The sequence below is a fragment of the Choloepus didactylus genome, chromosome 11, assembly GCF_015220235.1.
Source record: "Choloepus didactylus isolate mChoDid1 chromosome 11, mChoDid1.pri, whole genome shotgun sequence".
NCBI lineage: Eukaryota > Metazoa > Chordata > Mammalia > Pilosa > Megalonychidae > Choloepus > Choloepus didactylus.
Window position 1 is genome coordinate 28,783,175 of NC_051317.1, and position 25,754 is coordinate 28,808,928.

The 25,754-nt window shown below is 37.2% G+C and overlaps 1 pseudogene; it reads right to left on the bottom strand.

Annotated features, from left to right (window-relative positions):
* Positions 1-22,864, bottom strand: part of LOC119505972 — a 72,906-nt pseudogene extending 50,042 nt beyond the window's left edge.
* Positions 22,865-25,754: the final 2,890 nt, after the last annotated feature.

Sequence of the window (25,754 nt, forward strand, 5' to 3'; positions counted from 1 at the left end):
TATCTCAGGGCCCCAGAAAACAGTTAAGGGATTGCAGCAACAGGGTGAGCGCCGAATCAGGAAAATGGCATCTTAAAAGCAGTAGGCAGAGTCTCACTGGAGGGGCGTGGCAAGATGGCAGACTGGTGAGCTGTATGTTTTAGTTACTCCTCCAGGAAAGTAGGTAGAAAGCCAGGAACTGCGTGGACTGGACACCACAGAGCAATCTGACTTTGGGCATACTTCATACAACACTCATGAAAACGTGGAACTGCTGAGATCAGCGAAATCTGTAAGTTTTTGTGGCCAGGGGACCCGCGCCCCTCCCTGCCAGGCTCAGTCCCGGGGGAGGAGGGGCTGTCAGCTCCGGGAAGGAGAAGGGAGAACCGCAGTGGCAGCCCTTATCGGAAACTCATTCTACTGATTCAAACTCCAACCATAGATAGACTGACACCAGACACCAGAGAATCTGAGAGCAGCCAGCCCAGCAGAGAGGAGACAGGCATAGAAAAAAAACAACACGAAAAACTCCAAAATAAAAGCAGAGGATTTTTGGAATTCTGGTGAACATAGAAAGGGGAAGGGCCCTGAGGCGCATATGCAAATCCCTAAGAAAAGCTGATCTCTCTGCCCTGTGGACCTTTCCTTAATGGCCCTGGTTGCTTTGTCTCTTAGCATTTCAATAACCCATTAGATCTCTGAGGAGGGCCCGTTTTTTTTTGTTTGTTTGTTTTTGTTTTGTTTTTTTTTTTAATCCTTTTTTCTTTTTCTAAAACAATTACTCTAAGAAGCCCAATACAGAAAGCTTCAAAGACTTGCTATTTGGGCAGATCAAGTCAAGAGCAGAACTAGGAGAGCTCTGAGACAAAACGCAATAATCCAGTGGCTGAGAAAATTCACTAAACACCACAACTTCCCAAGAAAAGGGGGGTGTTCGCTCACAGCCATCATCCTGGTGGACAGGAAACACTCCTGCCCATCGCCAGCCCCATAGCCCAGAACTGCCCCAGACAACCCAGTGTGACGGAAGTGCTTCAAATAACAGGCAAACACCACAAAACTGGGTGTGGACATTAGCATTCCCAGCAACCTCAGCTGATTGTCCCAGAGTTGGGAAGGTAGAGCAGTGTGAATTAACAAAGCCCAATTCAGCCATCATTTCAGCAGACTGGGAGCCTCCCTACACAGCCCAGCAGCCCAGAACTGCCCTGGGGGGATGGCACTCACCTGTGACATAGCACAGTCATCCCTCAACAGAGGACCCGGGGTGCACGGCCTGGAAGAGGGGCCCACTTGCAAGTCTCAGGAGCCATACACCAATACCAAGGACTTGGGGGTCAGTGGCAGAGACAAACTGTGGCAGGACTGAACTGAATGTATTAGACTATTGCAGCAGCTTTAAAACTCTAGGATCACCAGGGAGATTTGATTGTTAGAGCCACCCCCCCCCGGACTGCCCAGAAACACGCCCCATATACAGGGCAGGCAACACCAACTACACACGCAAGGTTGGTACATCAATTGGACCCCACAAGACTCACTCCCCCACTCACCAAAAAGGCTAAGCAGGGGAGAACTGGCTTGTGGAGAACAGGTGGCTCGTGGACGCCACCTGCTGGTTAGTTAGAGAAAGTGTACTCCACGAAGCTGTAGATCTGATAAATTAGAGATAAGGACTTCAATTGGTCTACAAATCCTAAAAGAACCCTATCAAGTTCAGCAAATGCCACGAGGCCAAAAACAACAGAAAATTATAAAGCATATGAAAAAAACAGACGATATGGATAACCCAAGCCCAAGCACCCAAATCAAAAGACCAGAAGAGACACAGCACCTAGAGCAGCTACACAAAGAACTAAAGATAAACAATGAGACCATAGTACGGGAGATAAAGGAAATCAAGAAGACCCTAGAAGAGCATAAAGAAGACATTGCAAGACTAAATAAAAAAATGGATGATCTTATGGAAATTAAAGAAACTGTTGACCAAATTAAAAAGATTCTGGACACTCATAGTACAAGACTAGAGGAAGTTGAACAACGAATCAGTGACCTGGAAGATGACAGAATGGAAAATGAAAGCATAAAAGAAAGAATGGGGAAAAAAATTGAAAAAATCGAAATGGACCTCAGGGATATGATAGATAATATGAAACGTCCAAATATAAGACTCATTGGTGTCCCAGAAGGGGAAGAAAAGGGTAAAGGTCTAGGAAGAGTATTCAAAGAAATTGTTGGGGAAAACTTCCCAAATCTTCTAAACAACATAAATACACAAATCATAAATGCTCAGCGAACTCCAAATAGAATAAATCCAAATAAACCCACTCCGAGACATATGCTGATCACACTATCAAACACAGAAGAGAAGGAGCAAGTTCTGAAAGCAGCAAGAGAAAAGCAATTCACCACATACAAAGGAAACAGCATAAGACTAAGTAGTGACTACTCAGCAGCCACCATGGAGGCCAGAAGGCAGTGGCACAATATATTTAAAATTCTGAGTGAGAAAAATTTCCAGCCAAGAATACTTTATCCAGCAAAGCTCTCCTTCAAATTTGAGGGAGAGCTTAAATTTTTCACAGACAAACAAATGCTGAGAGAATTTGCTAACAAGAGACCTGCCCTACTGGAGATACTCAAGGGAGCCCTACAGACAGAGAAACAAAGAAAGGACAGAGAGACTTGGAGAAAGGTTCAGTACTAAAGAGATTTGGTATGGGTACAATAAAGGATATTAATAGACAGAGGGGAAAAATATGACAAACATAAACCAAAGGATAAGGTGGCTGATTCAAGAAATGCCTTCACGGTTATAACGTTGAATGTAAATGGATTAAACTCCCCAATTAAAAGATATAGATTCGCAGAATGGATCAAAAAAAATGAACCATCAATATGTTGCATACAAGAGACTCATCTTAGACACAGGGACACAAAGAAACTGAAAGTGAAAGGATGGAAAAAAATATTTCATGCAAGCTACAGCCAAAAGAAAGCAGGTGTAGCAATATTAATCTCAGATAAAATAGACTTCAAATGCAGGGATGTTTTGAGAGACAAAGAAGGCCACTACGTACTAATAAAAGGGGCAATTCAGCAAGAAGAAATAACAATCGTAAATGTCTATGCACCCAACCAAGGTGCCACAAAATACATGAGAGAAACACTGGGAAAACTAAAGGAAGCAATTGATGTTTCCACAATAATTGTGGGAGACTTCAACACATCACTCTCTCCTATAGATAGATCAACCAGACAGAAGACCAATAAGGAAATTGAAAACCTAAACAATCTGATAAATGAATTAGATTTAACAGACATATACAGGAGATTACATCCCAAATCAGCAGGATACACATACTTTTCTAGTGCTCATGGAACTTTCTCCAGAATAGATCATATGCTGGGACATAAAACAAGCCTCAATAAATTTAAAAAGATTGAAATTATTCAAAGCACATTCTCTGACCACAATGGAATACAATTAGAAGTCAATAACCATCAGAGACTTAGAAAATTCACAAATACCTGGAGGTTAAACAACACACTCCTAAACAATCAGTGGGTTAAAGAAGAAATAGCAAGAGAAATTGCTAAATATATAGAGACGAATGAAAATGAGAACACAACATACCAAAACCTATGGGATGCAGCAAAAGCAGTGCTAAGGGGGAAATTTATAGCACTAAATGCATATATTAAAAAGGAAGAAAGAGCCAAAATCAAAGAACTAATGGATCAACTGAAGAAGCTAGAAAATGAACAGCAAACCAATCCTAAACCAAGTAGAAGAAAAGAAATAACAAGGATTAAAGCAGAAATAAATGACATAGAGAACAAAAAAAACAATAGAGAGGATAAATATCACCAAAAGTTGGTTCTTTGAGAAGATCAACAAGATTGACAAGCCCCTAGCTAGACTGACAAAACCAAAAAGAGAGAAGACCCATATAAACAAAATAATGAATGAAAAAGGTGACATAACTGCAGATCCTGAAGAAATTAAAAAAATTATAAGAGGATACTATGAACAACTGTATGCCAACAAACTGGACAATGTAGAAGAAATGGACAATTTCCTGGAAACATATGAACAACCTAGACTGACCAGAGAAGAAATAGAAGACCTCAATCAACCCATCACAAGCAAAGAGATCCAATCAGTCATCAAAAACCTTCCCACAAATAAATGCCCAGGGCCAGATGGCTTCACAGGGGAATTCTACCAAACTTTCCAGAAAGAACTGACACCAATCTTACTCAAACTCTTTCAAAACATTGAAGAAAATGGAACACTACCTAACTCATTTTATGAAGCTAACATCAATCTAATACCAAAACCAGGCAAAGATGTTACAAAAAAGGAAAACTACCGGCCAATCTCCCTAATGAATATAGATGCAAAAATCCTCAACAAAATACTTGCAAATCGAATCCAAAGACACATTAAAAAAATCATACACCATGACCAAGTGGGGTTTATTCCAGGCATGCAAGGATGGTTCAACATAAGAAAATCAATCAATGTATTACAACACATTAACAAGTCAAAAGGGAAAAATCAATTGATCATCTCAATAGATGCTGAAAAAGCATTTGACAAAATCCAACATCCCTTTTTGATAAAAAACACTTCAAAAGGTAGGAATTGAAGGAAACTTCCTCAACATGATAAAGAGCATATATGAAAAACCCACAGCCAGCATAGTACTCAATGGAGAGAGACTGAAAGCCTTCCCTCTAAGATCAGGAACAAGACAAGGATGCCCGCTATCACCACTGTTATTCAACATTGTGCTGGAAGTGCTAGCCAGGGCAATCCGGCAAGACAAAGAAATAAAAGGCATCCAAATTGGAAAAGAAGAAGTAAAACTGTCATTGTTTGCAGATGATATGATCTTATATCTAGAAAACCCTGAGAAATCGACGATACAGCTACTAGAGCTAATAAACAAATTTAGCAAAGTAGCTGGATACAAGGTTAATGCACATAAGTCAGTAATGTTTCTATATGCTAGAAATGAACAAACTGAAGAGACACTCAAGAAAAAGATACCATTTTCAATAGCAACTAAAAAAATCAAGTACCTAGGAATAAACTTAACCAAAGATGTAAAAGACCTATACAAAGAAAACTACATAACTCTACTAAAAGAAATAGAAGGGGACCTTAAAAGATGGAAAAATATTCCATGTTCATGGATAGGAAGACTAAATGTCATTAAGATGTCAATTCTACCCAAACTCATCTACAGATTCAATGCAATCCCAATCAAAATTCCAACAACCTACTTTGCAGACTTGGAAAAGCTAGTTATCAAATTTATTTGGAAAGGGAAGATGCCTCGAATTGCTAAAGACACTCTAAAAAAGAAAAACGAAGTGGGAGGACTTACACTCCCTGACTTTGAAGCTTATTATAAAGCCACAGTTGCCAAAACAGCATGGTACTGGCACAAAGATAGACATATAGATCAATGGAATCGAATTGAGAATTCGGAGATAGACCCTCAGATCTATGGCCGACTGATCTTTGATAAGGCCCCCAAAGTCACTGAACTGAGTCATAATGGTCTTTTCAACAAATGGGGCTGGGAGAGTTGGATATCCATATCCAAAAGAATGAAAGAGGACCCCTACCTCACCCCCTACACAAAAATTAACTCAAAATGGACCAAAGATCTCAATATAAAGAAAGTACCATAAAACTCCTAGAAGATAATGTAGGAAAACATCTTCAAGACCTTGTATTAGGTGGCCACTTCCTAGACTTTACACCCAAAGCACAAGCAACAAAAGAGAAAATAGATAAATGGGAACTCCTCAAGCTTAGAAGTTTCTGCACCTCAAAGGAATTTCTCAAAAAGGTAAAGAGGCAGCCAACTCAATGGGAAAAAATTTTTGGAAACCATGTATCTGACAAAAGACTGATATCTTCCATATATAAAGAAATCCTACAACTCAATGACAATAGTACAGTCGGCCCAATTATAAAATGGGCAAAAGATATGAAAAGACAGTTCTCTGAAGAGGAAATACAAATGGCCAAGAAACACATGAAAAAATGTTCAGCTTCACTAGCTATTAGAGAGATGCAAATTAAGACCACAATGAGATACCATCTAACACCAGTTAGAATGGCTGCCATTAAACAAACAGGAAACTACAAATGCTGGAGGGGATGTGGAGAAATTGGAACTCTTATTCACTGTTGGTGGGACTGTATAATGGTTCAGCCACTCTGGAAGTCAGTCTGGCAGTTCCTTAGAAAACTAGATATAGAGTTACCATTCGACCCAGCGATTGCACTTCTCGGTATATACCCGGAAGATCGGAAAGCAGTGACACGAACAGATATCTGCACGCCAATGTTCATAGCAGCATTATTCACAATTGCCAAAAGATGGAAACAACCCAAATGTCCTTCAACAGATGAGTGGATAAATAAAATGTGATATATACACACGATGGAATACTACGCGGCAGTAAGAAGGAACGATCTCGTGAAACATATGACAACATGGATGAACCTTGAAGACATAATGTTAAGCGAAATAAGCCAGGCACAAAAAAAAAATATATGCTACCACTAATGTGAACTTTGAAAAATATAAAACAAATGGCTTATAATGTAGAATGTAGGGGAACTAGCAATAGAGAGCAATTAAGGAAGGGGGAACAATAATCCAAGAAGAACAGATAAGCTATTTAACATTCTGGGGATGCCCAGGAATGACTATGGTCTGTTAATTTCTGATGGATATAGTAGGAGCAAGTTCACAGAAATGTCGCTATATTAGGTAACTTTCTTGGGGTAAAGTAGGAACATGTTGGAAGTTAAGCAGTTATCTTAGGTTAGTTGTCTTTTTCTTACTCCCTTGTTATGGTCTCTTTAAAATGTTCTTTTATTGTATGTTTGTTTTCTTTTTAACTTTTTTTTTCATACAGTTGATTTAAAAAAGAAGGGAAAATTAAAAAAAAAAAAAAAGAAAAACAAGGAAAAAAAGATGTAGTGCCCCCTTGAGGAGCCTGTGGAGAATGCAGGGGTATTGGCCTACCCCACCTTAATGGTTGCTAACATGACCACAGACATAGGGGACTGGTGGTTTGATGGGTTGAGCCCTCTACCACAGGTTTTACCCTTGGGAAGACGGTTGCTGCAAAGGAGAGGCTAGGCCTCCCTATGGTTGTGCCTAAGAGCCTCCTCCCGAATGCCTCTTTGTTGCTCAGATGTGGCCCTCTCTCTCTAGCTAAGCCAACTTGAAAGGTGAAATCACTGCCCTCCCCCCTACGTGGGATCAGACACCCAGGGGAGTGAATCTCCCTGGCAACGTGGAATATGACTCCCGGGGAGGAATGTAGACCTGGCATCGTGGGACGGAGAACATCTTCTTGACCAAAAGGGGGATGTGAAAGGAAATGAAATAAGCTTCAGTGGCAGAGAGAATCCAAAAGGAGCCGAGAGGTCACTCTGGTGGGCACTCTTACGCACGCTTTAGACAACCCTTTTTAGGTTCTAAAGAATTGGGGTAGCTGGTGGTGGATACCTGAAACTATCAAACTACAACCCAGAACCCATGAATCTCGAAGACAGTTGTATAAAAATGTAGCTTATGAGGGGTGACAAGGGGATTGGGAAAGCCATAAGGACCACACTCCACTTTGTCTAGTTTATGGATGGATGAGTAGAAAAATAGGGGAAGGAAACAAACAGACAAAGGTACCCAGTGTTCTTTTTTACTTCAATTGCTCTTTTTCACTCTAATTATTATTCTTGTTATTCTTGTGTGTGTGCTAATGAAGGTGTCAGGGATTGATTTGGGTGATGAATGTACAACTATGTAATGGTACTGTGAACAATCGAAAGTACGATTTGTTTTGTATGACTGCGTGGTATATGAATATATCTCAATAAAATGAAGATTAAAAAAAAAAAAAAAAAAAAAAAGACAAAATGCTGAGCAAAATAAGCCAGGCACAAAAAGAGAGATATTGAATGTTACCACTAATGTGAATTCTGTGAAAAATGTACAATGTTTTATACTGTAGAATGTAGGGGACCTAGAGATACCAATTAGTGGAGGGGGAATGATAATCTAATAAGAACAGATAAACTATGGAGGGTAATCTCAATGTTATGGGAATGCTCAGGAATGATTATGGTTTGTAAACTTTCTTGGATATAGTAAGATCATGTTGGAAGCAATAGAGTTATTTTAGGTTTTTTTTTTTTCTCTTATTCCTTTGTTTTCTTAGGGGTTGTTAATTTTCTTGGGGTATGGTAGGAACATGTTGGAAGCAATGTAGTTATTTTAGATTATTTGTTTTTCTTACTCCTCTGTTTGGACATGGTTTATTAATTTTCTTGGGGTATGGTAGGAACATATTGGAAGGAAAGTAGTTATTTTAGGTTATTTGTTTTCCTTAATCCATTGCTTTGTTTGAAATGTTGTGGGGTTTTTTTGTTTGTTGTTTGCCTGTTTGTTTTTAATTTTTTGATAAACAAAGTTAAAAAATTGAAAAAAAATCAGTAGAAAAATGGGAGTAAAAACTAAATGACAAATAGGGTGGGATGGGGGGATGGTTTGGGTATTCTCTTTTCACTTTTATTTTTTATTCTTATTCTGATTCTTTCTGATGTAAGGAAAATGTTCAGAAATAGATTGTGGTGATGAACGCATAACTATATGATCATACTGTGAACAGTTGATTGTATACCATGGATGACTGTATGGTTTGTGAATATATTTCAATAAAACTGAATTAAAAAAAAAAAAAGCAGTAGGCAGACAAACCAACAACTTTTCTAATAAAGAAAAAAATAGTAGTTGGGGATAGGGAATGGGAAGTTAAGGCTTAAAATGTACACGTTCCTATTTGGAATAATGGAAATGTTTTGGGAATGGATGGTGGTGAAGGCAGCACAAAACTGTGAACACAATTAACAGCACTGAAATATATATCTGCATGTGATTCAAAGAAGAAATGGATTAGAGGAAGATGGAGGATTAGGAGAGACGGGTCAAAAAAAGTCTCCATGAAAAATACTAGATACAAGACAGAAAGTGCTCCAGAATACCAGTTCCATGCTAAAAAAGAAAAACGAAACGAGAGAACTTACACTCCCTAACTTTCAAGCTTATTATAAAGCCACAGTAGTCAAAACAGCATGGTACTGGCACAAAGATGGACATATTGATTAGTGGAATCAAATTGAGCATTTGGAGATAAACCCCCAGATCTATGGTTGACTGATCTTTGATAAGGCCCCCAAAGCAACTGAATAGGGACATAACAGTCTTTTCAACATATGGTGCTTGGAGAGTTGGATATCCATATCCAAAAGAATGAAGGAGTATCCCTACCTCACACCCTACACAAAAAATTAACTCAAAATGGATTAAAGACCTCAACATAAGAGACAGTACCATAAAACTCCTTGAAGATAATGTAGGCAAACATCTTAGGAGGTCACTTCCTAGACCTTACACCCAAAGTACAATCAACAAAAGAAAAAAATAGATAAATGGGAACTCCTCAAACTTAAAAGTTTCTGCATCTCAAAGGAATTTGTCAAAAAGATGAAAAAGCAGCCAACTCAATGGGAAAAAATGTTTGGAAACCATGTATCTGACAAAAGACTGATATCTTGCATATATAAAGAAATCCTACAACTCAATGACAATAGTACAGACAACCCAGTTACAAAATGGGCAAAAGATATGAAAAGGAAGTTCTCTGAAGAGGAACTACAAATGGCCAAAAACACATGAAAAAAATGTTCAGGTTCACTAGCTATTATTAGGGATATGCAAATTAAGACCACAGTGAGATACCATCTCACACCAGTTAGATTGGCTGCCATCAAACAAACAGGAAACTGCAAATGCTGGAGAGGTTTTGGAGAAACTGGAACTCTTATTCATAGTTGGTGGGACTGTATAATGGTTCAGCCACTCTAGGAGACAGTCTGGCAGTTCCTTAGAAAACTAGATATAGAGTTACCCTTCGATCCAGCAATTGCACTTCTTGGTGTGTACCTGGAAGATCTGAAAGCAGTGACACAAACAGATATCTGCATGCCAGTGTTCATAGCAGCAATTTTCACAATTGCCAAGAGATGGAAACAATCCAAACGTCCTTCAACAGATGAGTGGATAAACAAAATGTATATACACACGATGGAATGCTACATGGCTGTAAGAAGGAACAATGTTGTGAAACATACGACAACATGGATGAACCCTGAAGACATAATGCTGAGCGAAATAAGCCAGGCACAAAAAGAGAAGTACTATATGTTACCATTAATACGAACACTGAAAAATGTAAAATAAATGGTTTATAACATAGAATGTAGGGGACCTAGCGATACATAACAATTAGCGAAGGGGGAAAGATAATCTAATAAGAACCAATAAGTTATTGTGGACAAATTTAACATTCTGGGAACACTCAGGGATGACTGCGGTTTGTCAATTTCTGGTGGGTATGGTAGGAACAAGTTCACAGAAATGTAGTTGTCTTAGGTTATCTCTTTTTCTTATTCCTTTCCTGGGTTATAGTCTGTATATTTTCTTGGGGTAGAATAGGAACATGTTAGAAGTAATTCTAGGATATTTGTTATTCTAGGATATTTGTTTTTTTCTTATTCCTTTGTTTTGGTTTTGTAATTCTAGGGTATTTGTTATTCTAGGATATTTTTTTTTCTTATTCCTTTTTGTTTTGTTTGAAATGTATTTTTATTGTCTGTTTATTTTAATTTTTTGAGGAAGTTAATTTGAAAAAAGAAACAATGAAAAAAAAAAATGCAGAGCCCCCCTGTGGAGCTGTGGGAAAATGCAGAGGTGTTGGACTTCCTCACCTGGATATTTGCTGATGTTCTCACAAACATTGAGGACTGGTGGTTTGATATGTGCAGCCCTCTATCACGGGACTTGCCCTTAAGAAGCCTGTTATCACAAAGGGGAAGCTAGGCCTGCTGATAATTGTGCCTAAGAGTCTCCCTCTGAATCCCTCTTTGTTGCTCAGATATGGCCTTCTTTCTCTAACTAAGCTAGCCCAGCAGGTGGTCTCATTGCCCTCCCCACTACGTGGAACCTAGCTTCCAGGAGTGTAAATCTCCCTGGCAATGCAGGATATGACTCCCAGAGATGAATCTGGACCCGGCATTGTGGGATTGACAACATCTTTTTGACCAAAAGGGGGATGTGAAATAAAAGCTTAAGTGGTTGAGAGAATTCAAATGGAGTCAAGAGGTCGCTCTGGTGGACATTCTTATGCACTATATAGATAACACTTTTTAAGTTTTAATGTACTGGAATAGCTATAAGTAAATACCTGAAACTATCAAACCCCAACCCAGTGGCCTTGATTCTTGAAGATAATTGTATGACAATGTAGCTTACAAGGGGTGACAGGGTGATTTTGAAAACCTTGTGGATCATACTCCTTTTATCCAGTGTATGGATGGATGAGTAGAAAAATGGGGGCAAAAAACTAAAGGAAAAATAGGGCAGGGAGGGAAGATTTGGGTGTTCTTTTTTCACTGTTATTTTTTTATTCTTATTATCACTTTTTCTGGGGCAAGGAAAATGTTAAAAAAATAAATCAGGATGATCAGTGAACAACTATATGATGGTAATGTGATCAATTGATTATGTATTTTGGATGATTATATGGTATGTGAATAAATCTTAATAAAAAAACAGTAAGTGAACAATGGGGGGAAGAGGGGAATGGGATGTTTTGGATGTTCTTTTTTTATTTTAATTTTTATTTTATTCTTTGGAGTAATAAAAATGTTCAAAGTCTGATTGTGGTGATGAAAGCAGAATTATATGATGATACTGTGAACAACTGATTGTACGCTTTGAATGACTGTATGTTATGTGATTATATCTCAACAAAATTGCATTAAAGAAAGAGAAATGTTAGACTGTATATGTGATAACAGAACAATTTTAAAAAAATCCATGGAACTATACTACACAGTGAACTCTAAGTTAAACTGTGAACCATTGTTAATAGTACAATTATAAAAATGTCCTTTCATCAACTGTAACAAATGTTCCACACTAATGCACGGTGTTAATAATAGGGTGGTATATGGGAATCCTGTATTTTATGCATGATTGTTCTATAGACCCACAATTTCTCTAATAGAAAAACAAAAAGCAGTAGGATCTCCCCTGGCTGGCTCTTGGCCCACCTTTCAGCAGCTCATCATCATGGAGCCGGCCTGTTCCATTTTGCTAATGCTGCCATTATGCAAAATACCAGAAATGGATTGGCTTTTATAAAGGGGGTATATTTGGTTACAAATTTATAGTTCTACAACCATAAAAGTGTCCAAACCAAGGCATAAGCATAAGTATACATTCACTGGAGAAAGGCCAATGGCATCTGGAAAACCTCTGTTAGCTCAGAAGGCACGTGGCTGGTGTCTTTTGATCCTGGGTTGTGTTCCAGCTCCCCTCTTGGCATTCTTGGTTCTTTCTCCCAGGACTTTTCTCTTTAAGCACCTGGGAGTCCTGTCTTAGCATATCCAGGGGAAAACTCTGGGCTAGTATTTCCAAGCATCAGCAAAATCTGCTTTCAACAGCCATCTCCAGAATGTTTCTCTCAGCTGCAGCCAGTCCCTGGGGTCCTCAACCCCAAGCCTCTCTGAGCTAAGCCAGCACGTGTCTGGGCCTGTGTCAGTGTGTTTAAAGGACTCCAGTAAATTAATCAAGACCAATGATGAATATGCAGGGCTATACCTCCATGGAAATAATCTAATCAAAAATTTCACCTACAGTTGAGTGAGTCATATCTCCATGGAAACAACCTAATCCCAATATCACACAAGATTGGATTAAAGAACATGGCATTTGGGGATTCATAATACATCCAAACCAGTGCACAGCCTGTGTTACTAGTGCAGATCCTTGGTCCTGGATACAAAAAGAGCAGTATAACCCTTAGGTACACACAGGGAGCATGTGTGTAGTCTGGCCCAGCCTCTCTGGTAGTGGCCTAAGGGATCTGCCATCCCAGAACTTGTCCCATATGTAGAAGGCAGTTCACTGAGCTCTCCTACAGAACACTACGGGAGAGCAGTCAAGTCATGCTGCTTGGGGCCAGGGATTGCTGGCTATTGGACATCCCAGGACCATTGGTGCCCAGGACCATAAGGAAAGTGTTTCTTAGGGAAGAGGGAACATTTGTAAACATGTAAATGGGGGAATTCTTAGGACCACAAGGCATACCCCAGACAAGATACATGTGCAGAATGGATCAAAGGCTGGAGAGTATGTGCACAGGTCAATCTGCAGAATTTATTTTTTTCTTTTTTTCCTTCTTCTGCTTTTCTTTTTGTTAGCTCCTGGCACTCAAGAATAACTTGGTCATAACAGTAGCTGGATTCAGACTTAAGGAAGAGAGCCTGGAATTCTAAATTTCAGCAATAACATATTAAAATATCAAAATGTCCAGGTTTCAACAAAAGGTAGCATTCAAAGAAACAGGAATTTGCAGCCCAGGCAAAGGAGAAGATTAGAGCATTAGAAACCATCAGTGGAGAAGACCAGACTTAGAACATATCAGCCAAAGATTTTTTAAAATGTTCCTAAATATGCTCAAGGAGCTAAATGAAAACCGGAACAAAGAACTAAAAGAAATCAGGAAAACAATATGTTAACACAAATGGAATAACAATAGAGAGATGGCAATTGTGAAAAGGAACCAAGCATAGCTGAAGACAACAGTGACAGAAATTAAGAATTCCCCAGAAGGGTCCAAGAGCAGATAGGAGCTTGGCAAAAGAAAGAATCAGTGAACCTGAAGATAAGACAATTGAAATCATTCAGTCTGAGGAGCAGAAAGAAGAAAGAATGAAGAAAAGTGAACAGAGCCTGAGAAACCTGTGGGACACCATTAAGCATGCCAATATATGCATTATGGGAGTCCCAGGAGAAGAAAGATAGAAAGGAGCAGAGAGAAGAGTCAAGGAACTAATGGCAATAAACTTCCAAATTTAAGAAAAGACATGAATATGAATATACACATCCAAGACGCTCAACAAACTCCAAACAGGATAAACCCAAGTAGACCCATGCCGTGGAATATTATAATCAGACTGCCAAATGACAAAACTGATAAAGAGAGAATTCTGAGAGCTGCAAGAGAGAAACAACATGTCACATACAAGGGAGTCTCAGTAAGATTGTCCCTTTCTCATTGGAAACTACGGAGGCAAAACAATGGGATGACAAATTTTACGTGCTCAAAGCAAAAAGTTATCACCCCAGAATACTATATCTGGTAAACTAGTCTTTAAAACTGAGGGAGCAGTTAAGACATCCCAAGATAAGCAAAAGCTGCCGGAGTTTGTCACTGCCAGACGGGCCATAAACATTATGCTAAAGAGAGTTCTGCAGGTTGAAAGGAAAGGAAAATAGACTACAGATCAAAGTCTATGAAGAAATAAAGATCTCCAGTGACAGTAATGACATGGGTAAATATAAATGCCAGTATAATTCAATTTTTGGTTTTTAGCTCCACTTTTTACTTCCAACAGTATCTAAAAGGCAAACTCATAAAATGTAATGATAAACCAGTGGTTTGAACTCATGATGGATAAACATGCAATTGGTGACAAGAACCACTTACAGGTGGGGGTACAGAAGTTTACAGTAACTTAGTTTGTGTATACCATTGATGCAAATTTAGTATGGAGGCAAACAAGATTGTTGTAGGCTTAGGATGTTAAATTTAAGCACTGTGGTAACTATGAAGAAAATATTGGAAAGTTCACAAGCTTACAGAGACAGAGATTAGAGAGCAAGTTGCCAGGGTCCGCGGGTAGAGGAATGAGGTGAACTTTCTGTTTGGGAAGATGGGCAACTTTTACTACTGGAAGGTGGTAATTATTTTGTGAAATATTGTGAATTTGATTAATTCCATTGAATGTTATGTTGGAGAGTGGTTAAGATTGAAAAGTTTATATTGTATATATCCTCCCATAATTTAAAAAAAAAAACAACTAAAGAGACAATGACAATTAAATATAATACATGATTCTGGGATCTAGCAAGTGAGGAACAAAGCTCAAAGAGACATTATCATGACATGAAAAAATCTGAATATAGACTGTTAGCTTTATATCAATGTTAAGTTGCTTGAACTTGATAACTGCACTTAAGTTGGTTACATAACTGAATATCCTTGTTCTCAAGAAGTGTACATGTCAATATTCTGTGTTCAAATAGACATATATACATAGATAGATGATGAATACAGATAGAGAAATGTGACAGAAAATTAAAACTGATAGTTCTGAATATCTGGAGGGGGAGGAATATGTTGGACTTCTCTGTATGAAGTTGCATTTTTTTGTTACTGTCCTATAAGTTTGAACATATTTCAAAACAAGAAGCAAAAAAAGCAAAATTGTAGGTTTAAATATAACCATATTAATAAGCACATTAAATATAAATAATCTAAATAGATGGTTAAAAGGCAGAAATTTCTGTGAGAAGGAAATCCACTTTAAAAAGACAAAGATACTTGTAAAATAGACAGACATTATATAACATGAGAACACTAAGCAAAAGAAAGCCAGAGTGGCTGTATTAATGTCAAACAAAGTAGACTTCAAAGCAAGGAATACTTCCAGGTATAAAGAAGGACATTTTTAAATGATAAATGGATATATTCATCAAGACAGCATAACAATTTTAAGATTGGAGGAATCCAATGTCAGATCTTCAAAATAATTAAAGAAAAAATAGACAGAAAAAAAGAGAAAACTTGAAAATTATACTTGGAAATTTCAAAATCCCTTCCTTAATAATTGAATGATTATGTAGAACAGAAAATCAGTAAGGCTTTAGAAGACTATAAAACAATATCAAACAATTTGACTTAATTGACATTTATGGAACACTCCAACCACAACAGCAGAAGACGCATTTTGTTAAAGTGCATGTGGAATATTTATCAACACAGACAATTTCCTGGTTGTAAAAGAAATCTCAACAAATTTAAAAGATAAAGTGAAAGTCTATTTTCTGATTGCAATGGAATTAATCTGAAATTAAATGCATATATATATGTATATATACACACATATATATATGCATATATGTGTGTATGTGTGTGTATAAAATCTAAATAGTTGGAAATTAAATAAATCATACTTCTCTATATTCCATGGGTCAAACAATAAATCAAAAGTGAAGGTAGGAAATATTTTGAATTGAATGACAAGGCAAAAAAAAAAAAGTTCAAATCTATAATGTATACTTCTGCCTTGGAAAAACAGAATAAGTAGAGAAACTAAATCCAAAGCAAACTGCAGTGATGGAAAGGAAAGTTAAATGTAAAAATCAGCAAAACTGATAACAGTAAAACAATAGTGAAAATTAGTGAAACCAAAAGGTGGGAGAACAAAAGGATGGATTTGAACTCTTTGGAAACTGGAATGGAAGAAAGATGTTTCTGTAGACCGGGGCAGAGGTGCCATTCAAATGGACAGCGATGAGGGTGCTTCAGTGGACTCTGGTTCAGCTTGTGGGAGAGGAGGACATGAGATGTGTGCCTGTTTTTGATGCTTTGCTTAAATTATTTGTTTTAAAACAAAATTCTCTAAATGGTGGATGTTGCTGTGTTAGGTTTTGGTCTCAAATCAAATCTAACCAAATCAATGAGGAAATATCAAAATTCCTAGCAAAGTTAGTAAAGACAAAATGAGAGCACTGCTTGGAAGTTTTCTCAACATATATGCAGAAAGGAATCTGGTGATGTGTACTGAAAGCATTCACAATAGCTCAGTACTTTTCAAGTGTAAATCTTCCATTTATTGCTCTTGGGAAATAATCAGAAATACTATGATGTTTATAGAACATTATTTACAATTGTGCAGAGTTAACACACTCAGTAGCTGACAATAGGGGCTGGTTATTACATTTGGACGCATGCAATTATGAAAATCTAATAAAATTGAAGATTGCCATGTTACAATTTCAAGGAGAAAACAATGGAAGACAATTGTATGCAATATGATCTCAAAATGTTTTAAATATGTGTACAAAAGAAGATAAGAAAGAAATCCACCAAAATGTTAAAACAATGAACAGCACAGTGGACATTAGACTTGTTTTGGTTTTAACTTCAACCTTTCTTTTGATTCTTCCTATATTGCATGCTAAAATTATTCTTAAATTCAAGCCCAATTGAAAAATACTAAAGTAATTGAGGAAAACAATTGAAAGCAGAGGAGCCTTGTCATCCACCATTTATTCATTACTTAATGATTGTTTCCTGTTTATTTGCAGATCTAGTTTCTAAAAGAGCACTTTTTTATACAAAAATCCACATAAAATGAGTAAATCAAAAATAGATGGAAAAGCTGAGTAAACTGATTCATGTATTCAACTATCTCTACTGCACAATCTCTAGATTTATTTTGTATAATCAACCTTTTAGAACATGAAGAATCTAGTAACATGGACAAATCTTTTCCTATATGCAGTTTAGAAAGTATTATCAATTCTAGTAATAAATACATCTCAAAGTTTCCTCTTTTAACCACATTCATCTATATAGTTCAGTGTTGTTAAATACACTGACAGTAATGTGCTACCATCATCATTATCCATTTCCAAACCTAATCATCCTAAATAGAAATTCTTTACAAGTTAAGCATCAACTCCCCATTCTCTAAGTCCAATCTATCACCTGGTAATCTATATTCTAGATTCTAAATCTATGAGCTTGCTTATTATAATTAGTTGATAACTGTGAGATCATACAATATTTGTCCTTTTGTGTTTGACTTATTTCCTTCAACATAATGCCCTCAAGGCTTATTCACATTGTCACGTGCAAAAGGAATTCAGTTCTTCTTACAGCTGAATAATATTCCATCATATGTATACACCATGTTTTGTTTATCCGCTCATCAGCTGATGGACAGTAGGTTTGTTTCCATCTTTCAGCAATTGTGAGTAATGCTGCTGATATAGGTGTGCAAATGTCTGTTTGAGTCCCTGCTTTCAGTTCTTCTGGGTATAGACCTCATGTAAGGATTGCCAGGATCATATGGCAATTCTCTGCTTAGCTTCCTGAGGAAATAGCAGACTGTCATCCAGAGCAGCTGCATCAATTTACATTCCCACCAATGATGAATCAGTGTTCCTATTTCTCCACATCTTCTCCATCACTTGTAATGTTCTGTTTTTTTTTTTCTTTTTTTAATAGTAGCCATTCTAATGGGTGTGCAATGGTGTCACATTATGGTTTTGATTTGCATTTCCCTAATAGATAATGATGCTGAGCATCTTTTCATGTGATTTTTAGCCATTTATGTTTTCTCATTGAAGAAGTGTCTGCTTAAGTCTATTGCCCTCATTTGAACTGGGCTGTTTTTTTATTGCTGAGTTGTAGGATTTATTTATGTATTCTGGATATTAAACCTCTATCAGTTATGTGGTTTCCCAATATTTTCTCCCATTGATTAGGTTGTATTTTCACTTTTTTGACAAAGAACTTTGATGCACAGAAGGTTTTTATTTTATTTTATTTTATTTTATTTTGAGGAGGTCCCATTTAACTATTTTTTATTTCATTATTTTCACTTTGGGTATAAAGTCAAAGACAACATTGGCTACCACAAGATCTTGAAGACACTTCTTCTAGAAGTTTTATAGTCCTGGTTCCTTGATTTAGTTGTCTGCTCCATTTTGAGTTAATTTTTGTATATGATGTGAGATAGGGGTCTTCTTTCATTCTTCTGTATATGGATATCCAGTTCTCCAAGCACTATTTGTTGAAGAGACTATTCTTTCCCACTTGAGTGGACTTGGAAGACTTCTCAAATATCAATTGGTCATAGATGTGAGGGTTTATTTCTGAACTCTCAATCTGATTCCGTTGTTCAATATATCAATCTTTATGCCAACATCATGCTGTTTGGACCAGTGTATCATTGTAATATGCTTTAAAGTTAGAAAGCATGAGATCTACAACTTTGTTATTCTTTTGAAAGATGTTTTTGGCTGTTTGGGGACACTTAACTTTCCAAATAAATTGGATAATTGTCTTTTCCATTTCTGAAAAGAAGGCTGTTGGAATTTTGATTTGGATTGAGTTAAATCTGTAAATCAATTTGGATAGAACTGATATCTTATTCATATTTACTCTTCAAATCCATGAACATGAAATGTCCTTTCATTTCTTTAGGTCTTCTTTGATTTCTTGTAGCAATATTTTCTATTTTTCTGTGTACAACTCCCTTACCTCCTTGATTAGATTTATTCCTAGACATTTGTTTTAATTGCAACAGTAAATGGATTATTTTTCTTGATTTCCTCCTCAGAATGCTCTTTACTAGTGTATAAGCACACTGCTGATTTTTGCATTTTGATTTTGTATCCTGCCACTTTCCTGAACTCACTTATTAGCTCTAGTATCTTTGTTGTAGATTTTGGGGGACTTTCTATTTATGGGATCATGATATCTGAAAATAGTGAAAGTTTTACTTCTTCCTTTTATTACTTTTTCTTGCCCAACTGCTCTAGCAAGAGCTTCAAGCACAATGCTGAGTAACAGTGGTGACAGTGGGCATCCTTGTCTTTGGCTATAAATTTCCCTCCAGATCTTGGAGGGAAAACTTTCAATCTTTCACCATTGAGAACGATGCTAGCTGTGGGTTTTTCATGTTGAAGATCATGTTGAGGAAGCCTCCTTCTATTCCTATTTTTTAAGTGTTTTATTAAGAAAGGATACTGGACTTTATCAACTGCCTTTTCTGTGATGACTGAGATGATCATGTAGTTTATCCCCTTCAGTTTGTTTATGTGGTATATTACATTAATTGAGTTTCTTGTGTTGAGCCATCCTTGCATACCTGAGATAAAACCCACCTGATTATGGTGTATACTCCTTTTAATGTGCTGTTGGACTTGATTTGCAAGTACGATGTTGAAGATTTTTGGATCTATTTTAAGTAGAGAAATTGACATGTAACTTTCTTTTCTTGTATCTCTATCTGGCTTTCTTATGAGTGTGATTTTGGACTTACAGAATTAGTTAGGTTGGTTACCTCCTCTTCAAATTTTCGAGCAGGATTGGTGGTAATTCTTCTTGGAATGATTGGTAGAATTCACCTGGGTGGTCATCTGGTCCTCTGCTTTTCTTTGTTGGGAGGTTTTTGATGACTGATTCAATCTTTTTACTTGTAACTGTCCTGTTGTCATCTTCTATTTCCTCTAGACTCAGTGTACTTTGTTCATGTGTTTCTTTGAAATTGTCTATTTCATCTAGGTCACCTAATTTATTGGCATACAGTTGTTCATAGTATCCTTTATGATCCTTTCCATTTCTGTAGAATCAGGGGTAATGCCCTGCTCTCATTTCTGACTTTATTTATTTGCATCTACTTTTTTTTTTTTACTTTGTCAGTCTAGCTAAGGGTTTGTCAATTTCATTGATATTTCAAAGAACCAACATTTAGTTTTCCTAATTCTCTCTATTGAGAATTCTTCTTTGTCTTTCATAACAGTTTTGCATTAAAGTCTATTTTGTATAATATTAATATAGCTATGCTAGCTCATTTTTGGTTTCTGTTTGCAATGAACCAAAGGTTTATCCAACCTTTCACTTTCAACCTATTTATGTCGATGGATCTAAGGTGATTCTCCTGTAGACAGCATAAAGTTGGATCATAATTTTATCTTTTCTATAAATTTGTGTCTTTTGATTGGTGAGTTTGATCCATTAACATTCAAAATTATTACTGTAAAGTCAGAACTTACTTCAACCACTCTATCCTTTGTTTTTATATGTCATATCTTCTTTTTGTCTCCATTTTACTCGTCTAGTACCCTTACTGATAATCTTAATTTCTACACTCTATTCCATGTCTCTCTCTCCTGTCTTTTCCTTTCAGCCTGCAGAAGTCCCTTTAGCATCTCTTATCGGGCAAGTATCTTATTAACAAATTCTCAGCTTCTGTTTATCTGTGAATATTTTAAACTATCCCTCATTTTTGAAAGAGTGTTTTGCCAGATAAAGAATTCATGGCTGGCATTTTTTTCTCTTTCAGTACCTTAAATATATCATATCACTGCTTCTTTACTCCCTGGTTTTTGGTGAGAAGTTGGCACTTAATCTTTTTGTGGTTCCCTTGCATGTGATGAATTGCTTTTCTCTTGCTGCTTTGAGGATTCTCTCATTATCTTTGGCATTTGATATTCTGGTTAGTATGTGTCTCACAGTTTTAGGATTTACTCTATTTGGAACCCATTGTGCTCCTTGGGCATGTATATTTATATCTTTCATAAGAGTTGGGACATTTCTTGGGAATTATTTTCTCAAATATTCTTTCTTTCCCTTTCCCTTCTCTTCTCCTTCTGGGACACCAATGACATGTATATTTATGTGTTTCATGCTATCATTCAAACCCTGAGACTCTGCTCAATTGTTTCCCTTCTTTTCTTTCTTTGTTTCTCTATCTGTAACATTTCAATTGTTCTGTCTTCTGGTTCACTGATTCTTTCTTCTGCCTGTTCATATCTGCTGTTGTATGCCTCTCATGTGTTTTCAATCTCTTCTATTGTTCATTTCATTCCTATATTTCTGTTTTTTATACTTTCAAATTCTTCTTTATGTTCATCCAGTGTCTTCTTAATATTCTTTATCTCTTTCCCCATATTTTCTTTTATCACCTTGAATTGATTTAGAAGACTTGTTTGAACATCATTGATTATTTGTTTCAAATTCTGTGTCTCCTCCAATGTTTTAATTTGTTCTTTTCACTAGGCCATATCTTCTTGCTTCTTGGTGTGGCTAGTAACTTTTTGCTGATGTCTAAGTACCTGATTATCTTGAAGAGTTTACTCTGAAGGTCAGTTTCTCTCTCTTGCCTGGGGTTTTATTATTGATTGACTTTATGTTAAGGCTCTTCTTTGACACTTGGTTCAACTTATTCTAGACCTTTAGAATTTCTTGTGTTTAACTTATAAGATTTTTCCAGCTTTTCTTCATCTGATTCCTGCCCTGGATATATGACAAAACTTTTAAGATTCTGCTATTTGTGCAATTGTTTCACCCCCAGAAGAAAGCTTCCTTTCATCTGTTCCTTCTCTGAGAAGCTTGATGTGCTCTGCTTGTTTTTATTTTGCCTCTTTAGTTTTCTTTACACTCTGTTCCTTGCCTCTAGCTGCTTTTTCCTAGAGGGAAAATTCTGTGAAGAGGGTCACCCCAGAGAGGTCTTTACCAATTCAGTATTTCCCAGCCAAAACAGGGCCAGGGACCCTGGTCAGCTCCAAAGAGCACTGGGAAGAGGGTCAGGAAAGATGCCAGAAGCCTTTTTGATGAATAGCTGCACTTTCCTGGTCTTTCCAGCAGACTGCACTCATTAGTCAACCCTTTCCCTCAGCCTGAGGGAGGCCCTGAGTCTTTAAGCCTCCACTATCTCCACTGGCAGGGGCGTGGTTGAGACAAAGGCCATGGTGGACCCTACCTGGAGTGGGCTGAAACAGCAGTTCAGAGCCAGGACTCAGAGATCCAAAATTCAGCAGTACAAAGCTGTGACCAGTGCTAGCTGTGTCCCCCACCTCATTTTGGGGAAAGAGGGCTTCCATGTCCCTCTCTGTCTGCAGCAGCTAGGCAGAGACAGGACCCCAAGATCACAGCCTGAAGGGTGGGGTGGGTGCAGGCAGCTGCCATGGAGCAGCTACCCAGTTCTTTACCGCAGCTTCTCATCCTCTTCCTCTGGCTCTTCCCTGGGTGCTACACAGTGCTCCCCTGGCCTCTGGAGTCCCAGAACAGTTGATTCCTGCCTGTCTATGAGCTGCTTTGGAGGAGGAGTGCATCCTGGACCTCCATAGTCAGCCATCTCCCCCACTAGTCCTCCTTTCCTTTCTTCATCTTATTTTTTTAAATTCCTGGCAAGTGGCAAGATAGCCACTTCATCAGTGATTGCACTTATATACTTTTTATTTAATACCATGCTTGGTTAAATGATATATTTGTTGTTACATGTATATGTTTTTTGAGTTCTGTGAGGCAGACACACAGTCACACACACATAAATAGTTACTTAAGTATTTCAGTATTAAAACATTAAATATCACTATCTGAAATATGTTAAAGACACCCATATGCTTGTCCAATAGGGTAGAAAATATCCCATGACTTGCAATTAGTTCTTGAAGCAAAAACAATAACATGATAACTAAACACTGTTCCTTTGGCCACTGCACTCCCCAGTTTAATAAAACTTTTTCAAGCCCTCAGAGAAGTAAAGCCTAGCATATAAATGTGGATGAAGATCAGGTTCTAGATGCTTAGGTTTGAATTGTCATGGTAATTGGAAAGATTTCATGTAGTCGATAGCTTATTTCTCAAGGCATGGTATTAATAGAGAGTAAGGATGATTGTTAAAAAGTAGGGGTTGTGATGTGCCTATTTTAAATCACCTTCTTGATTATTTCAAGTGTTTTTTGGGGTCATCTTTATTTTAGCCATAATTGGATTGTCATCATTTTCATAGCAATGAAGTTGACAAAGAGCCTGTGTGAGTACATTTCCCTCATGGTTGTCTCACTCATTTTTATAAGTGATGCCTTTAGTCCCTGACTTCTGCATGACTCTTTATAACTCACTTTTCTTCATAACTGGCCACACCTGAGCTACACTGTGTCACAATTCCAAAAGTTCAGAAGGACAACCAAAGAAGCCCGTGCTTTCATTGTGTTAAAATTCCACCATCCTTGGGATATTTCAACATGTTAATTAGAGGTCATCATCTGACCTTGACAAATTATCAACAGACCTTGACAAGAATGGATGCAAGTGTTAGTCTGTTTAATGAATATCAGCAAAGCATAGAATGAATACTTATTTTTCAGATTAAAATAACTATAAATAGCAATTCTAACATTTTCTTTCTGTGTCTCAGTGGATCATGCAATTCAAGTGAAGCTCTCATTCTACTTTGAAACCTCTAGTCTAAATGTATCCCTTCCCTTATGTACCCCAAGGTCTTAGATTTTTTTTATCCTGATAATTACAGAAAAGCTCAAATCTATAGGCTCTGGCCTTGAAATTCTGGAATCAAAAGGAACAAATCATGAGAAAATTCAATAATAGGAAAAGCACAGCTATCACTCTCCTACTTCACTTGAAGCATATTGGGGCCATTTTCCAAATGTTTTGTGATTATAGTGGTCCCATCAAAGAGGGGGCCTTTTAAAATCATTATCTGCCAACCTCTTTTCTTTATAAACTATTTTGAAGAAGCAGGTTTTTTTCTCTTGTCTTGACACATTGCTAAATTTAGGGTTGTAAAGAAAAGCAAGGATGTTTCTAAACTTTTTTTTAATGAATCTTCAATAGGATATAAAAGAACCAAGAGTAAAATGAAGGGGATAGACTTATTGCCTACAGTTAAGCATGCAAATAAAATGAGAGGCCTATGTGTGAAGGAAAATTCTCAGCGGGGTCAAATCCATATGAGATTCTGATTACCACTAGATCAAGCTGTCCTCCAAAGAAAGCCAGTGTAGATCAGCTTACCAGAGTTTATGTACTTCATAAACTGAGCAAGATAAATAGTCTGTTAAGGCTTTATGGACTTGTTATGACAGCTAATTTCATATCACCTGACATAGTATCTGAGCAAATGTACAGATGTTCATTCATTTTCACTCCACTATAGATAATGTAAATTGAGTACCTCTGAAAGTCCAGTCATAATAGATGACAAATATCCCTGCTACCCACGAGAATGAAAGTTGTAAGTCACTAGACTTTGATGCGGAAAGTTAGCGGGGAACTCAGGGGCCTATGAGTCTTTTTAATGACTCTGGCAGAAATCTTATGTGAGTTTTCTATGGCACTCATGAGGCGACACAGAAGACACCTAACGAATTAGCCTTAACTGTAATTGCAATGACCTGAGAATGGGGAAATAAGACGCTTCTGATGTGCCTTTGAGTTTCCTAGCCTCTCCATGAAATCACCCATTTTGACCCAAACCTTGTCTTTGTCTCCTCCTTAAGTGACATCTATTCATAATTTTAAAAGGTCAAATAGCTGTTACTGAACACAGCATCCCGCTGTCCTCCCCAAAGTGACGCACCCTGAACATTACACCAGAATCATTCCCTGATCTGCAAGGGGCCCATCACTCCAAACAGATAACTCAGTTTCCAAATATTTTTCTCAGCAAAGGGTGCCAATTTTTATTTTATATCTGTTTTTGGAATAAATATCTAGAGACCTCATCTATGGCTTGAGGCAGATTAGAATATGAACTTCAAGAAAAAATAAACATTTTAAAGCTTATCAATTCATTGAAGGAGACGTGGGATTATTCCATAGCCTATGCAACAAAAGTTGCATGTAGCTGTTTTCAGTGCTTACAATTTCCCATCCATCATAATATGACATTTAGTTTCCTTGCATTTTGAAAATCCTTGAAAATAAACATTTTTTAAGAAGGCTAATTAGAGAAGAGACCATATTACATATTTATACACAGGTAGAATTTGTGTTTACCTTGAGTGTAAAACATGACATATGTATATGAAATTAAAGAACAAAATAATAAATTAAAGTGTCTTGCAAAGTTCTCTATCTCTTATAAGTGAATACCACCCCCAAAACATGACTGCAAAAAAAAGTAAAAAGAAAAAAGGATAATATGTTTTTAAGCTCACTGCTATTTAAGTCTTTATATGATGGATTGCCCTACAGTTTGTTCAAGTAATGTTCAAAAGTTC